This window comes from Dermacentor andersoni, chromosome 8 (assembly GCF_023375885.2).
Source record: "Dermacentor andersoni chromosome 8, qqDerAnde1_hic_scaffold, whole genome shotgun sequence".
NCBI classification, from domain to species: domain Eukaryota; kingdom Metazoa; phylum Arthropoda; class Arachnida; order Ixodida; family Ixodidae; genus Dermacentor; species Dermacentor andersoni.
This window is the reverse complement of record NC_092821.1, coordinates 51,240,584-51,257,934: the sequence shown is the minus strand read 5'-3', so window position 1 is coordinate 51,257,934 and position 17,351 is coordinate 51,240,584. Positions and strand designations below refer to the sequence as shown.

Genomic DNA, 17,351 nt, shown 5'->3' with positions numbered 1-17,351 from the left:
ATAAATACCGCTTGCCTGAGTGGGCACACAGAACAGTTTTCCAGTTTCAGAGAAATCACAGTGGTGGAGGCATCCTCCTTGCTGCAAGTTGTCATCTGTGGCAGTTGTAGGAGGGGATGAATAAATTGACCCTGCACAATGAAAAGAAAACTGCACTTATGAAATGCCGAAGTCAGAAAATGCAGACCCTAGAGCTAATATGAGCCTATTACTCATCCCATCAGTCCCAAGGGCAATCTCAGAAAAGATTAAACAAAGCACAGCTGGCCAATGAAATTATTATGGGGTTTTATGTGCCAAAACCCCGATTAGATTATAAGGCACGCTGTAGTAGGAGAATCCGGATTAATAATGACCACAAAGGATCTTTAACGTGCCCCCAATGCATGGGACGTGGCCGTTTTTGCATTTCACTCCCATCGAAATTTGACCGCCACAGCTGAGATTTGATCCCACATCCTTGTGCTTAGCAGTGCAACACCATAGCCGCTAAGCCACCGCGTCGGGTAGCGCAGCTTCTCAACCTTTGTCCACTGCTTATTATAAATTATTATATGGTTGTATATGAGGTCTGCTAGAAAATTATCCGACCTTTGGCCGAAGAAAAAAAACTGGCATAACTGGGGCGTTGGAAACCTTATCACCCTCAAAGTAGTCTCCTTGGGACTCCACACACTTCTCCTAGTGGTGCTGCCATTGTTAGAAGCATTCCGAGAAGGACTCTTTCGGAAAGGAGTTTAGCTCGGCTGTCGTTGCAGCCGTAATGACCTTTCTTGTCTGAAATCACGCTTCTTTCAATGGCCTCTTCATTTTGGGAAACAGCCAGACGTCGCAGGGGGCCTAATCAGGAGAGTAAGGAGCCTGTTGAACTACAGGAGCCTGTTTTTATGCAAAAAAAAAAGTCTGAATCAAGTGCGAGGAATGTGCAGGAGCATTGTCATGATGGATGCGTGAATTTCCTGTTGACCACAATTGCGGTCTCTAGCTCCGCACAGCATCACATAGCCGATGGAGGTCATCCCTGTAGTACTCTTTGGTGATTGTTTTACCCTGTGGTGCATACTTGCGGTGTACCCCACCGCGGGAGTAAAAGAAAGCAGTCAGCATCACTTTGACGTTGCTGCGCACTTGGTGGGCCTTCTTTGGTCTTGGTGACGTGGAATGCGTCCACTGTGATGACTGGGATTTGGTTTCCGGGTCGTACCCGTACACCCAAGACTCGTCACCCGTGATTATGGTGTTCATGAAGTCGGGGTCACTGTTTGGGGAATCCAGCATGTCCTGTGAGACTTCAACATAAGTTGCGTTTGCTCCACCGTGAGCAGCTTCAGCACGAATTTTGCCGCAACTCTCTTCATGGCCAAATCTTCGGTCATAATGGAATGTGCAGAAAAAGTGCTGATGCCCACCTCTTTCGCAATTTCTCGGATATTCACACGATGGTCCCGCATCACCATAGCGTTCACTTCAGCAATGACCTGGTCATTTCGGCATGTTGATGGCTGACCGGAGCGTGGCTCGCTCTCCACCGATGTGCAGCCCATCGCCACCGAAAGCTGTCTGAATCTTCAGAATGGTTTCCACTTGGCTGTCGCCCAGTTTCTGGCAAAACTTGATGCAGTAGCGCTGCTCCAGTCGCTCCGCCATTTTCCTTGCAATAAAAAAGCGACGAGAGCACTGCACACTACCCAACTGAAATGCTGCGTCCCAGCAACTGACGCTATCGGCAGGCGGGAAAAAATCTGCGCATGCGCACGAAGGTTCAAGGTCAGCTGATGCAAGCGCACTTCTTTGATATCCATCAGGTGTTCTCAAAAAATAAATCCATAAATAAAATAAGGTCGGATAATTTTCTAACAGACCTCGCATATGACTGCTTAATGAACAGGTTTGAAACATAATATCTTAAAAAATAAACTTTTACATATTTAATGTTATTGAAGTGAGAAGAGCAGTGTAGTGCTTGCATATGCTGTTGCTTCAGCTAAATGCATCAATCTTTTAATGCTAGGTTGCCATGGTGCTGAGGATGTTTTCACGATATTTTTGCTAATAATCATAAAACAATACACATAGTATATGCTACGGCGCACTGAACACTGAACGATAAGACGGCAACCATTTCGAAAACGGTAAACCAGCATTGTCGTCTCGCAATACAAGAGCTACTTTAGCGAAGTACAAGCGATGCACTCCATTGATGCACTCCATGGTGATGCGTACTGTAGAGAATGCAATGAGCAATGTGCCTTGGCGTACCATTGTTTTTCCAAAACAAGAGAATGCAACACAACAGGCATCGCATAGCATAAAATAAATTGCGTAAGCTACAGTTCTAGTACTCCACATAATATCTAAATGGGTCAGTGGGCTTATAATGCTCTTGCACTCTCATGTTTATTTTAACAAAACAAATGCATTATTGCATAGTGTTAACATCGTAAGCAAAGCACAGCTAATTCTTGTAGTTCATAAACTAAAATTTTTTTGGAGCATGTGTGTGTTTAGGAACTCTCCAATCACAGGCTGGTACAAGTTTCTGAAAGAATGTCTCTGAGGTAAAGAAAACAAGATTGCCACATACTCTAGCTATTTGTACCTTAAACCGAACACGAGAGTGAGCAGCCTACATGACCATATGTGCAAAGAACTGGCATCGGCTGGAATTGCAGCGAAAGTGTGGCCAGGCACGCAATATCTGTCGACAGTATATCCAACAAGTTCTCATTCCGCTGGCCCAGATACGGGCGGTGTGTGCGCATCCCCACATAAGGGCAAGCTGCTCCACTTATGGCACTCTGGCAGTCACTGTCCACACCATTCAAACTCAATGTGTAGACCAAACTGCATGGCCTCCCGTTTCAAGCAGGAAGCAGTGCATATGCCCCGATATCTGATCGTCTACCTTTAGTTTCTGTTGTTGCGACAGCTATTGGGTCCACCTTGGCCCAGCGCTGACGCAGTGTGTTCAAGCCACCTCAGCAAGCGAACATGCAGCCTTCGGCAAATATGACTTTGAAGTAGGGATGTGCACCCAGCACCTGTATCTGGGTCAGCAGAGCAACGACTGGTTACGTATACTGTCGACAGGTATAACATACCTGGTCAGTCTGGTTTTGTCTCGATCTAGCTGGTGCCACTTCATAGAGCTGACAGTCATGCAGGTCGCTAGCTTTGTTGTTCGGCTGGCTGTGGCAGGACTAACAATGGCATTGTGTGCAGTGTATATATTCTTGCATGATTCAGCCAAAATATGGCTTTATACATATATAACTGGAGAAATATGGCACATCTGTGGCAACAAGGCTTCTAGTACTATAGTTGAACCTGTGAAGGAATAAAATAAGAACGTGCATCATAAACTCGTGCTTGAAATTGAGATTCCTCAAGAGTATCTCAGAATGAGTGCAATCAATGGCAATAATGAAACAACTTTCAGGTGCCACCACTAAATTCTGTTGTAGCATGTAACACAATTAATATGAGTTATTGAAACTGAGAGAAGATTAGATGCTATTAATGCAAGCATTCAAATATAAACAAGAATTAACAATGCGCATTCCTATGCACAATCATTAATTTCACATTGTGGAACAAATAGTGTTGACTAAATTCTTAAATCACAATTGAGTATTCCATTGTTGTAAGGAAACCCTAATGTCTAAGAAGACAATGAAAAAGCTTGATCTGAATATAACCAAAGATCTTCCAGTAGTAGTACCAGAACTTGGAGACAAGAAAAAGATGGAAAATACAAAGACTGAATCATATCATGCACCACACACCACACCATAACACCGAAAGAACCAGTCTCACAGATGCAAAAATATTTATAAAGCTACAGCCACTAACAAAAACTGATACCCCTAATTGTAAATATCTTTTATAGTAAGAGTGAAAATATATTTTTGAACACCAGTGACACACATGCAAGCAGACTAAAAGAAAAACAAAAGTGTTAACAATTAACTTGCCTGGCTAGCATTAAGGTACAATAATGAATGCAAAGCCTTTGATAAACTGAAGAATAAACAAGCGCAAAGTTGCCAAGGACAGAAAAAAAGGCACATGCACCTATTTGGCTTTCTTCTGTCTTATTAGGCTCCTGCTGTGCTAGCATTGCTGCATGAACAAATGTGCAATTTTCTTTCTAGTCTTCCTTCTATGGTTGTGGCATGTCTATTTCACACCAGCTATCATGTACCAACTAGCCCAGCAGCAAGTATTACTGTGCATGTCTAAGTTTCTTATGTGGTCACATAGAGAAATACCACATGAACATGGTCTCAAATAGACATAATCTCATTAAAACAAGTGCCCCTTTAACCGACACTGCAGTCAGTCACGGCAACATTCTAACACGTTAAAACACCTCGTTAAATCCTGCTAAAATATCCTTTGAAGAGACTGTGCAGTGCTTGGGCAGCTTATGGCACATATATGTGCAGCTGTCTTCAATGTGAGCTGGAACTTGGTGCCCATTGTCAAAGGGGCTGAAAAACTGCAGTGCACGTTGGCACATATATACGAAAGAATGGTTTTATAAATACCAGTAATTAAGATGGTCCTTAGTTAAATGTTTCATATGTCCGTGCTGCCGTGCAGTCTGGAAGCTCTATAGACCATGGGTATTGTGTTGCAGCTCACATCAAATGTGACTACACAGTCCCAATCCCAACTGTCTACTCCACAAGCTGCACCTAGACTGCTCATTACCTACTCTGCATGGTGCCAAGCTCTCACGGTGCCTATTCACATTATTTACATATCTAACACTGATATAACAGCAGTGTGCGGTTGCTCAAGTGGCTGCTCAGGTGCTCAGACTGTACAAAGGATATCAACCAGTGTAGGGAAATAGGCACTCGACCGTGGGTGCCCAGGTGTGTCTTGGAAGTTGCTCTTCTGCGAAAAGCTCCGAGGGCAGTACCAGTGGCGGGCGAAGCAACTTCCTGTCCATGTGGTTGCACTAGCGTATGATGAGAGCTGATAGCCTTGTGGTTGCATAGTTGCAATGGTCACAACAACTGAGGTGCTTCTGCTGCAACTACTGGTTCTTGGCTGTTGCTGGGCAGCAATGATGTCTTCCTGCGACAAGAGTTAAAAGAAAACGTAACCAGATCAGTCACCTGCACACTATTTTGTTTACGAGTGAGGTGTTCAAAAAATTACATTTTTTTAATCTAATCGAACACAAACATTTGAGAGACAACCTCAGAATGTAGCATCAAATGCCAAATCTTTCAAATTTCCAAACCCAGCGAAATAACCTATACATATTTCGGTGGAATCTGTTTGGCGAAAAGAGGTTCAGTTATCTTGATAAATCAAGTACAATTATCAACTGGATTCCTGCTGAACTGAAGCTTGTAAACAAGAAACAAAGGAAAGTTGGCCACATAAGAAGCATCACAACAATGACAGTAATTAAACAAAGAAACAGCACATGTCCAGATGCACTTAGTACAGTGCAGGTCTCGCTGAAGGGGTCAAGTGCAGTATACTAGTGTGCTACATTAGTACATTAAATCATGTTTAAGATCAAAGGAAGCTAAAAATAAATCACTTTACCTATACTGAGACCGAAAATTTATAGCCTGTCTAAGGTGTGACGCACTTATTTATTGACTGACTTACTTATTGAAATTATGGAATAGTATGGGCTCATGGATGCATATGCATCAGTACAGATTGCCGAAGCAGAAATGCATTGCCGAAGCAGAAATGATTCAACTCCTGTCTCTTGGCCACCGTTAAAATATTGCCAAGCAATTTACGCTGCCGCCTCTATTCTATGTTATAGGGCATGTACTAATTAAAGTTGTGTACGCTTATCATATTTGTGCCATGTGGCGATATAATTTGCATACTTCAGTACAGTGCCGATGGAAGTCTGTGGTTGCCAATAGAGACAACACCGACTTATAGCAAACATTTTGTGGAAAAGTGCAAAAAAGACTTCAGCCAACACACGCAATATATGCCGACGATTTTTTCCGGCGGCACATGCGATTTCATTTCCGATTGAAGGGCCCCTGAAACGGTTCGGACAAATCATGTAGACGCGTAGGGTACAGCTTAAGTAGAACATTCGCACCACAATTTAAGTGAAGCGCTACGTATTAAAGGGACCCTGAAACGATTTTGACGATTTTCTACAAACGTACTGAGTCGTTAGAGTAGGCCCTTCTGATCATTAACATACTAAGTGCTCTGCATAAAGCCTGCAATTTATTATAAGGTTTTCAAAATGCACATCGCTGCCGATCACAGCACACTGCACGGCGGAATTTTAAGCCGCCCCTAACCCATATGACGGAAATCACCCATATGACGTCAGTGGGGCGAGCTATCCGATTGGCTGACCAGGGCGCGTGATTGATAATTTTTCCAATTACGGTAAACAAATGATGTTTGTAATAGTTGTAATGTTAGTTAATTTGTTTTTATAAAAAGAAAGCAACATAAAGAGAATGCACAAGAACAATTTTTCAGTACACTTAAGCACTTCCGGCACACAGCAAGTGTCGTCTGCTTGTGTTACAACGTGCTCCGTCTTTGACGAGAGCTCCGCCGTCAGTATCGGTTTGTCTTTTCGCGAGCGCTATGATTCGACTTTGTTGCGTTGTGGACTGCAAACATAGCGACTGGCAATATATCAAGCTGCGACATCGTGTCCCTCTGCAAGCCAGCCGACGAGCGGACTGGCTGCAGCGCATTGGACTGCCGCTATCCAATGGGCACCAAGATTTGCGCTATTGCGGCCGTCACTTTACACCAGAAGATTACTAACGCAATAAATAGCGTTTCGTTAGTCCGGTATTAGGGTAAACGCAAGCGCAAGGGGACAGGGCCCGGCTGTGTCCCCTTGCATGTTGTTTCAGGGAATGGACAGAAGCGCAAATGTGAATGGTCTGCACGGTGCAGCCACCTGGTGGCATAGAGCTCAACCACACACAGTAGCAGTAGCGAAATGTATTCTTCTTTGCTGCTGGTGTAAATTTTTTGCAGGAGTGGTTTGCAGGAGAGGTTTCGCGCGGGCGGGGGTGGGCTCCAAAACAACCGGAAGTGGACGATGTGACGTTGCATCGTGACGCAGAACCAGTGAAGGCGGAGCTTAGCCCCGATCGCTCGGCGAATGAGTTGAGGAGGAAAAGCATGGCTAGGGAGGAGGGTAACTTGTAATCGCTTGTAGCTCCATTAATATGTAACGCTTCACTTAAATTGTGGTGCGAATGTTCTACATAAACTGTACCCTATGCGTCTACAAAATTTGTCCGAACGGTTTCAGGGGCCCTTTAATGCCATGCAAAGCACTGCAATTCTGTCTGCACTCTATGCAGTTATGAATCTCAGGGCGTTGTATTCCATGGCTGAATTTTTTTTTACCCTTGTACATGTTGTGACATAGCAGTTAGCACAACCTTTAATATGCCCCAAAGATGTGCCAGACAAATCTTCCTCAAGGCACAGATCAATCACAAGACGAGTACCCTCAAGCAATGAAGACAAAGAACCCGATGTTATGATGATCATGTGCAGATAATGAAGAAGTGTGTAAGAAATGCCCACAATATTTTTAGTGTGATGTTTGTAAGCCAATGGTCATTCAGGGTCATTCCTGATTGTGTGCTCATTCCTAATCGTAGTGGCTATTGGGGATGTCGCTAAATGTTAAGGTACATTATGGGACTGAATTGTTTAGTGTGTTTTCTGGCACGACATCTGCTGCAGCCTGTGCATTGCTTGGAAATGTGTGAAGCAAAGTAGTATAGCATTACTTTTGAGAAAACTTACGTTTAAGCACTCTAATTAGTTATTTTTATTAACAAGTACCTGTTAGTATTCGTTCAAAGGCCAATAATCACGTTTGTGGTTTTACTTATACTTAGCACGGAGGACCAGTAGGGGGGAAAATCGACAGGATGGACACTGCCTGTTAAAGTTGACAGCACCAACTCTTCCTCAAGTATTGCTACAGGAGTTGACCATGACAACTGTGGTGAAGTCAGTCGATGTAGTATTGACTCTTTTGTAAGAAACTCCAGTTGAGCGTGACAGGAATGAACACATCTGGCTTTCTTCATGGCAGCTATGAAAGGCTTTGCAAGATGTGAAAAAGAAAAACACTGAATTGCATGAAAGCCTCTCATAAGCAGGGCTGGGCAAAGATACTTTGCTATTGTATCATGATACAATACAAGATACTTGGACAACAAGCATTTCAGACACAGATGCAAGATAGCCCTGCAATTAACGTATCAGATATGATACTTTCCATTGGTATATTAAGATACTTTGATAGATTCGCAAATTTGTCATTATAGATCTATACAATGTAGCAGCAAATGCGTGTGCAGAAAAATGTTTGCTTGGAAATTTTTAACTCTGGTCAACCTTGTTTCATTTGAATGCGATGTCTGTTAGTATCCCAAATTTTTGTCTTTTTTCCTCAAACTATATTTTCATTACAAAGTAATTTATTGGAGTTGCTTTAACTGCTTAACATGAAAGGTCTTTATATGCTGTGCTGTCAGTAGTTTTTGCTTGTTGCCTTTGTAATTGATGGGTCGCTGCTCTGCTTGCCGACCAGCTGGCGGGTCGCCATCTAAAGAACATCTAAATAAAAAATCAGTCAAAAGCCTCTGCATGATGGCACAATTACTGCTGTGAAGTTTTACCTTGTCCATAAACTTATTACCGTTTAAGCATGTAACATAATAAAAAAAATTGCCTTTGGTGCTTGTGAGCAACAGTCACGCACACAAAATAGCCACCTTATGCACGTCTCCTGGAAGCAGCGCCATCACGCTTTGGTTAACGACAACATACAACCATGAGATCCTTCAAATCACTGATGTGTGAAAGCCACTGGATGCACGGCAAGCCCATTCTTGCATTTTCCACATCCCGTTACAAGCATCATGCAAGAGAAACTTCAATAACGACACCATGTGGCATCAGAATTGGCGCAAAAGATGCCGCATGCATTGGTGTATGCAGCACAGTAAAGCGGTTACGAGAAAGTGTCATAGCACTGACACAACTAAAAAAAGTCACAATTAGGCCCAGAAGGCGAAGCCTCGATCATGATAGCAAATTAGGGGACAGCTCTACGAATTAAGGATAGTAGTTTTATCGACCGTATAAACTTGTAAATATAGGCATACTAACTTAATTAGCAAGCATGGTGTCACCATACACGCACAAGCAAACACGAACACACCTCACTCAATGACCGAGGAAACTCATTGCTGAAACGCCGGAGCGAGGAAGAGCAGCAGCAGCAAGTGAAGTAACCTTCGTGCTGCGTCTTGCATCAATGCGAACTAAGCTGGGGAAACACAGTTTGCGGTGGACTCTGTCCCCGTTGCAGATGGCTTTCAAGACACAGCAAGCCAGGCACACACGCACAGCCACCCAGAACAGAATGCCCTTCCCCCCCAAAGCCTTGCACAACGGAAGACTGTGTGCTTCCTCCCTGCTTCCCTCCCTAGCATGCGTGAGATTGAGCCGCAATCGCCAGCTCACCCTTGCACGTTTTCGCTCGCACATGCAGCATACGGCGCGCAGACATGATTTTATCACCCTTCGACTTTACATAAAACCTCACGGTGACGGCGACGGCAGAAATGCACCTGGAGAGCCCATATAATTGCTACTGCATTAAAACAAAAATCAGTCATGTGCTTGTTTTATCGAGACGGCACTAGCGCCACCACTTGACTTTGCTCCACCAATAGGGACAGGCACACCTCAGCCTGCCCAGCTGGAGGGCTCTGGAGGAAAGATAAAAGAATGTCGCTGACTTTAGTTTTATTCAAGTGGCTTAGTGACAGCAGTACCAGCTTGAGAAGCAGAGTTCAGCTAACGTTTACAGTTTCGCACAGTGATGTTGCGATAGCAGTACGTATCTTGTATCTTAAGATACATGATACCTTCTTTCATGTACTAGATAGACAGGTACAGATACACATCTTGCCAGACATATCATGACACAGATACAAGATGCTCTAAGAGTATCTAAGATAGTATCTAAGATACTCGTATCTTAGATACTGCCCTGCACTGGTCACAAGTGAAAAAGAGGTTGAAGAGCACTACCAGAAGAAAAAAGCAGCCAGAAAGAAACCTTTCTACACTGACCAAAAATCTAAAGCTTTTGAATGAGGACCAGAAGGCTACCTTAGAAAGAAAAAGCTGGAAAGAGCAGCAGTACTATGAGAAAAACTATAAAGGAAGCATTGTAACTGAAGTTTGCTTGCGGCTCTGCCAGATATGACTATTAGAATAGGGCAACCCTCTTCCGCCACAAAGAACCCTTTGCAGATGATTACAGAACCTGTCATTTAAACAGTGTCTCTTGACTGAGATCATAAGAGTATTGAAAGTAAATGTGGCTGCAATGTCCAACACCGACAAATACTGCGTTTACCTTTGGATGAAATGGAGATTGATAGAACTGTTCATTAGACCTAAGTGGTGACAGCTTTCGTGGTAAGACAATGTTTGCTGGAACTGACCAAGCAGCAAACCACGTACTGGTCTTCAAAGTTGGTGGCCTAAACATGCACTGGAAGCAGGTAATCGCTTACCACACGGGTGCTTCTGTGAATGGAGAGAAGTTGTAGGACTTTGTGCACAAGCTTTGTGCACATATTTCATAGTGCGAGCTTTGTGTGACATGCAACACGGGGACTTCCAACTGTGCAATGTGGCAAAGCTTAAACCTGTCAAGTTTCTGCTACTCTGTCACTATGTGCACTGTTGCCAATCCATGTGACAATACTATGTAAATGCGAGATCCTTCACAAATTCTAATAAATGACAGAGGGCACTTCGTGCAGAAAGATCCAATGCAAGTCAGTGACAAAATAGTGGCCAAATACAATTTAACTAGCAGTGATGTGTCATTCATGTACCTGGAAGCAGTGTAAAAGTTGGACACACAACAGCTAAAAGTGTCTATAATCTAAGTTCCCTATTTGTTTTGAACGACCATTTCACAAAGATGATATAGCCGTGGCTGTCCAGTTCCTTGTTCTGCGAAGCACTTGCAGCTATCAGGTACCCTGCAGAGAGGAAGAAGCTGCTGCCTGAGGCTGGAACAACAGCTGGGGTTTTCAATATAATTTTTAAGAAGTGCACAATCATGACTGTGCGGCACCACATTGCTCTGAGTTTATCAGATAAAAGTAAATATGAAGAGGCCATTTAAACGGTGAAACTTGATGGTGAAGCGATTGAGGGCTCAGGCAATGAATGGCATCAAAAAGGCGTGGAAGTCATGCCAGGCTGGGGTTGCTAATGACTGCTGTTGCAGTACTTCAACTGCACAATAGTCGGATAAAGAAATGTGGCTATGCACTCTTCTTGACAGGAAGGTCGGCCCAAGATTCCCTCAAGAACTTGTTTTAGGTGATCCAAATGATCTCTCCGTTTCCAGTGCACATGATGTCAGAAATGCACTCAAGATCGTATCGGTCAGCCAGTTCCTCAATATACCTAAAAGCTAAGGTTATGAAGCTGACGACAGCCACTAGCTGCTGGATTGGGAGGATTTCTTTTCTGCAGAGATACACGCAGTGCTGACAGAATTCCAAGGTCCCTCGTATGCTGATGACTGCACAGAGTTCGAGCCATTGCCTCCAGCAGGAAGTGACATTGTTGCTCACTTGGTTGGGCATTCTGTGAGGCCCTTCATCTCTGCAAACAAACCATGCTTTAGCTGCACAGAAGCCCTCACTACTGATGAGCCTTCAGATGAGCATGCACTTCTGGAGCTCAAGGAGTACAAGCAAGGCTACAGAAATATCGTGTATGTGAGCCATACAGTACTGCACTTTATTTCTTCCTGCAAAAGTGTGCTCCAGAAATTGCCAGAGGAAGAGGACATTTGCCATTGAGTTACCTAATCAAGATGCTGGCGAGTCCTACTGAGCGATCGGTTTCTCTATCCCCTATTGAGTACACTGACTACCCAAGCGTTATAAGAAAACTGATGGGCCATTTTATCATCCTGCAACTATGTATCTATCTAAACTGGCTATGCGTCCAATGATTCAGATGATCGTTACGGCAGCAAGACTGTGGCTGGCGTATACTTGCCATAGAATACCTTGCTTTGGAGGTTACACCACACTGTACATAATTGTCGCCATCAGCTTGATTGAGACCACTTCAGTACAAAATCAGTTCCCATTCCTCTGCAACTCTCCCTATCCCGTGCTATGCATGTCCAGTTTACTCCTGTGAATTTTTAAATCTCGTCTTTCAACCTAATCTTCAGGGTGCCACACTGTAGATTACAAACCTTTTTACCCCTTTGTCTTGCTTACTTATTTCGTGGTATGCATATTTTTTCATGATAGACTAGTAAACACTAATAAATAAACCCATTTTGTGCGTCTTAAGGTTTGTTGTCAGAACTACACAAGGTTAACACTGACGAGTTACGTTACATATTTGCCTGCAGCAGTAATAAAGCCCAATTTTCACCTCTCAGTTATTTTTGCATCAGATTAAACCTGGCAGCACCAAATTTTGTAGCCAAACAGGAAATGTGCACGTAGATATTGCGAAAAAGTTGGAGTTTTCTGAACTATTTCGCCCACTGACAGTTCTCACAGGGCAAATGGATAATTTCTGCTTTGTTCACAAAACATTCATTAAGCTCCAGATCACTTGCATGCCTAATTTACTGTAAATGTCGTAATTAACCACTTATCTTTGAAGTTTGCTTACATAATATCGACAAGACACCCTTTATTTTTGCCAAATATAAATGTGCCTTGTTTAGCAAACTGAGGACATCATTGAAACTAAATAGGAATGCCTTATGGTGCATGAAAATAGGGGGGAAAGAGGGAACGATGGCTTAGTAATTATTTGCAACGCTTCTAACTACACCAGGAAGGTAAAAAATGTTTCCCACATTGCACTAAACATGACCTCCTTGCCCTTTTCCCTTTCCACTAAATATAAACATGCTGTAACCTACTGCAATGTTGGGACACTGGGACGCATAGATGATAGCAGCCATTTCACACACTTTATCACACACAATGAAATTCGACAGTTAGACCTGTAAGTGGTAAGTGGTCCAACGTATGCCCCAACACGCTACGTCAGCCGGACCCTCCCATCTTCAGCGGCACTGACGATCACAACGTTGATGACTGGCTCTCATCTTATGAACACGTCAGTGTGAACAACTTAACCACCGTCCCTTTTTACCTCACTGGAATTCCTACTTGTGATTTCGGAACCACAAAAGTGAAATCCCAAGCTGGACTGTGTTCAAGACAAAGTTCAGCGAGGTCTTCGGCCACCCTGCTGTTCAAAAGCTTCGTGCCGAACAGCATCTGCAGTCGCACTGTCAGCAACCTGGTGAGACTTTTACCAGTTATATTGAAGATGTCATCGACCTCTGTAAACAGGTCGATGCATTTATAACTGAGGGCAATAAAATCAAGCATATATTGAAAGGTATTGATGAGGATGCGTTTCAGATGCTGATTTCACAGCGTTGTCGATGACGTGGCTGAAAACATCTACAGGCAAGGTGGCAGTTATGGGACTACAGTAGGGGGTGTTCACCTCTGTCAATCCAACAGGAAGTTGCAACGTGGTAAGGGTGTCGTAAGGCTCCACAGTGCCCTGAGATTCAGCGCAAAGCAGTAATCGAGGATGGAAAGTGGTTGTTACAAGAAGGTGAGTCGCACCTGCTTGAAGCCAAGCAGCGCAGTTGGGAGTGGTGAGAGGTGGCGATGAACGAAAGCAGTGGAAGGCGTGAAGAGTACGGTAGAGTTGGTGGCAACAGAACAGGTTACAGGTGCCAGCACAGTATGTATGCGGAGGTATCTGGATGTCGTAAGTGAAACAACTTGCCGCAGGAAAGCGAAACATTGTCAGATATGGCATTGCCAAGCGAAGAGAAGGCGACTTCTGAACAGGAGCAATCAATGACAGCTTGGTGACAGGAGAGAAAATCCCAACCTAAAATAATATCATGGGAGCAGTGGGGAAGAACGACAAACTCAACTATGCAGAGCACTCCTTGAATTTCAAGTCTGGTGGTACACGCAGTCACCGGCTGGATGTGCTGTGCTGTGGGCGTGCGGAGTAATGGACCGAAGAAAGGTGTCCTGACTTTTCGTATTGAGCGGCAGAGTTTTTTGGCAATTACAGATATGACGGCACCTGTGTTACAGGGGCAAGCACAGAGACAACTTCAACAGCAACATCAATAATGTTTGGCAGCGAAAGAAGAGGGCTTGTGCTTGGCAACGATGATGCAGCTCTTGCCTCGGGAATCGCGCCGCTTAGCTTTCTGTGTCAGCGGTAGAGGGACGTCGACACACAACTTATTGTCTTGCTGGAGACACATTAGTTTAGAATGTGTAGTGGCCATTACAAAACTTCCCTTACTTAGGCTTTTGCAACACAGCATACAGTGGCTATACAATGTCCCGGGATAGGCCCACTTCACTATGACAGTAGGTTGCTAGGGACGGCCGTGACCACGATGTCTTGACGACAATGCAGTCACAATGGTGTAATGATGTCAATGGAATGGTGAAGGCGGTATAACGACGTACACATGGTGACAATCAGATGAAGTTTCTGAAATGATGACGTCAGTACAAGAATAGCATGACGACAATGGCATGGTGACAACTGCATGACAAGAGTTAGATGGCAAAGCTGGGATGTCAATGATAGAATGACCACAACTTCATGACCATGACTCTAGTGGCCCAAGGTGGATAATCTTTAAAGCAAAAGCTTTACTAATCGCGTCGAGCCAAGTTTCACCGTTGCCAGCAATTCGACTTGCATTTGACTGCAGCTGTGGCAAGCTGTGGCCTTGGCTGTGGTCAGCTGTGGCCTTGGCAACGTGGCATGCCGAGCTCCACTGCCACCGCCTGACCATGTGACTCACCGTGCCTGGCTAAGAGGAGCGCCGCGCCCACCTAGTCAGTGCGAGCTTGGCCATAGATTGGAGTGAGGCCGGGCCGTCTTCCCTGAGCGTTGCATGGGAGTGGGAGGCTTTGAGCCATTGTCGCCAAGCAGCGTCTGACGCCCCCACGGATATTGCCTGGCGAGCTGCTTCACTGGAGAGGGTCCGGAATGCAACAGGCGCTGTATCGTCGAGATCAATGTAGCGACCGCATTCATGCCCTGTCCATTGGACTTCAACACAGTGACTGTTCACAGCGTCTCTTTGCATGTCTAGCACTTGCGCTTTCCCTGTGGCACAACAGGCATCACTCCATCGAACAAGATGTGCCTACCCAAGCCTAATCACAGTCATATCTAGCCACCAAACTAGGCAAGGACGTCATACCTGGCTTAACAATGATTGCATACCTAAGTATAATAATTACAGCTAAATCAAAGGTTAAACAAGTGAAGCCAAGACTTACTGAGGCTAAACCGCAGCAAATTTTCTAAAGCGAAAGCTTTACTGGCCGCGAACTTGCCATTTCGCCGTGGCCTTGCTTCGAGGATGCACATGACGTCACACCGCGTTCCTCATCGTTGCGTTCGCCTCCGCTCGCTTCGCCAGCAGCGTCGCATGCCTGATAACATGTCGGAGGATTGAAAAGGAGAGCTTGTGTGCGCTGCAACCACAACAGTTGAGGCGGCAGTATGGACGGTGACAATTCTGATAAGCAGGAGGAGGCCTGGAATTGACGTCGGAACGAGATGAAGAGGAAACGAATCGCCCAGGAAACAGACGAACAGCGTGCCAAACGCATGGCTAAACACCGCAACATAGCTAGACAACCAGACAAACCTGGACTTGCAATCAAGATTAACCACCAAGGCTAACCATGCGGCCTTAGCTTTCGCTACCTATATCCTGCCAATGCCAAGCTAAGCCACTGCCAATTTTTTTTACACGTCACCGCCTTAAACAGACGTGTACACCGCAGAGCGGCTTCATGGCAAGATCGGTATACAAACTGCTTAAACTACCCGATAGACAGAAAGGAGGAATCGTCTTTCTCGGCAACCACTGCACCAAATTAGATTAGGTCTGTTGCATTTCAAGGAAAACATTAAATTATAGTAGCTGTTAGAAGATGATTTTTCATTAAGGTCATCCATCTTTGTATAAATTTTGTCGAAAACTGAAAATTTTCTGAGAACAGTATAATGAAGTTTAAACCTCTGTAACTCGGCAATGAAAAATGGTATTGCAATCCTGTCAATTGCATATAAAGTATATATAAAGTGGTAAAAATTGACATATTATACATGGCTTTCACTCACATATTAGTGGTGTACCTAAAAGGAACACCACTAACATGTGAGTGAAGCTTTTGCAATACCTTTCTAGACATCATAACTAATTCGCTTCAAATACACTTATGTCAAGTTCATCCGCTTTGAATGTTCTAGCACATGCAGTTCACAAAACTGCGATACGTGTTCTTGGCGCACAGTTATCGATATGTAAACTTGGTGCTTCTAAATTTCTCAAACTTACTAATATTTGGAAATACTTGTAAAAGGCATTCAGGCCTAAATCAATATTCCCCTTCGAACAGCCACTATACTTCAACAATCTCTTTCGAATGCAACGAATTTCATTAAAATGGACCAAGGTTATCTTAGAAAAGCATTTCTGATTTTTACATGTATCTGAAAAGGCAGCGATGAGTTGGGCCCAGGCTAAAGCTTCCTGTTAATATCCTGGAGTGGTCTGTCCTGCTCAGCGCAGCATCCCAGCACCTCTGGTGTAACGACGAGAGCCTCAAGGAATTGGTCTGTGGTATTATTGCCATCAGTGTAGTCACAAAAATTGCATTATAAACAGACCTGTCGTGGTTGCTCGGTGGCTTTGGTTTTGCGCTGCCAAGCACGAGGTCACAGGATCAAATACTGGCTGCGACAGTCACGATTCGATGGAGGTGAAATGGAAGAATTACAGAGGCACTCAACTCTCCTAATGCACACTGAATGCGAAAGTATCCCGACTATTCCATGTAATACTTTTCACTTGGTCATGTGCTCGAAATAAGCAAAGTCGAATTAATGAACTTTAGAGTTTTATGTGCCAAAATCAAGTTTTTTTATTATGAGGCACACCGTAGTGGGGGTCTTGGAGAAAGAGAGAGGGAAGATTAGTCTTGACCACTAGGGGATCATTAACGTGTCCCCAATGCATGGGACACAAGCATTTTTGCATTTTGCACCCATTGAAATGCTGCGGCGCTGCGAGGATTTATCTTGTGACCGTTGGGCAATGTCAATATTGAGGGTGAGTTTGGGAGTGGGCAAGGTCAATTCTGGGAGTGGGCCAGGGCGGGTTTTAACGTGGGTCTACTAAATTTTCATAT

The 17,351-nt window shown here is 44.2% G+C and overlaps 1 long non-coding RNA gene across 1 annotated transcript; it reads right to left on the bottom strand.

The window, feature by feature from the left end:
* Positions 1 to 3: 3 nt before the first annotated feature.
* On the bottom strand, positions 4 to 16,884 carry LOC140212857 (uncharacterized). Its single transcript, XR_011889817.1, has 3 exons — positions 16,831 to 16,884; positions 3,102 to 5,088; positions 4 to 131 (listed from the first exon to the last, which is right to left on the bottom strand). It is a non-coding gene; the product is annotated as an uncharacterized lncRNA (long non-coding RNA).
* Between the last annotated feature and the right edge of the window lie 467 nt (positions 16,885 to 17,351).